The sequence below is a fragment of the Mustelus asterias genome, unplaced genomic scaffold (assembly GCF_964213995.1).
Source record: "Mustelus asterias unplaced genomic scaffold, sMusAst1.hap1.1 HAP1_SCAFFOLD_76, whole genome shotgun sequence".
NCBI lineage: Eukaryota > Metazoa > Chordata > Chondrichthyes > Carcharhiniformes > Triakidae > Mustelus > Mustelus asterias.
Window position 1 is genome coordinate 1,367,901 of NW_027590135.1, and position 578 is coordinate 1,368,478.

A 578-nucleotide genomic window follows, 5' to 3' on the forward strand; every position below is an offset into this window, starting at 1 on the left:
ACACAAAACAGTCAAAGAACAACTGATGATACCAATGGCTCCCATATTTACCGTGCTAATCGCCCTGACACGAAGGGGCAATTTAGCACGGCCAAACCAGCCAACACGGCACTTATTTCCAAGGCTGACCTGCCGATTCTGGAAAGTTAAAAATGTGCAAATGAAGCTGACGTTTCCTTTGGAGCTTCTGAAACCACATATTTTCATGGAGGCAAACTCCTGTCCAAAGCTGGTGTCCTGATTTGAATCGATTGTCAGCTCGAATTTCTCATTGGATTAGGAAGATAGGAACATGGCATGGTGCTGGACTATTCGCCCCTCAAGCCTGTCGAAGTCTGTGTCGTTACTTTATCTTTGTTCCGTGAACCGCAAAACACGAAACGAATCATCGGTTCAACTTCCATAAATGGTTCAAAATGGAGACAGAGAAAACGCATCAACGATTAGAATGGGATTTGAACCCACGCGTGCAAAACACAACGCATTAGTAGTCCACTGCCTTAACCATGCGGCAGCCTTCTCAAACATGGGCTTTTGCCCAATCGATCTCGTGTGTTGTTAACACCCGTAATAAAAAA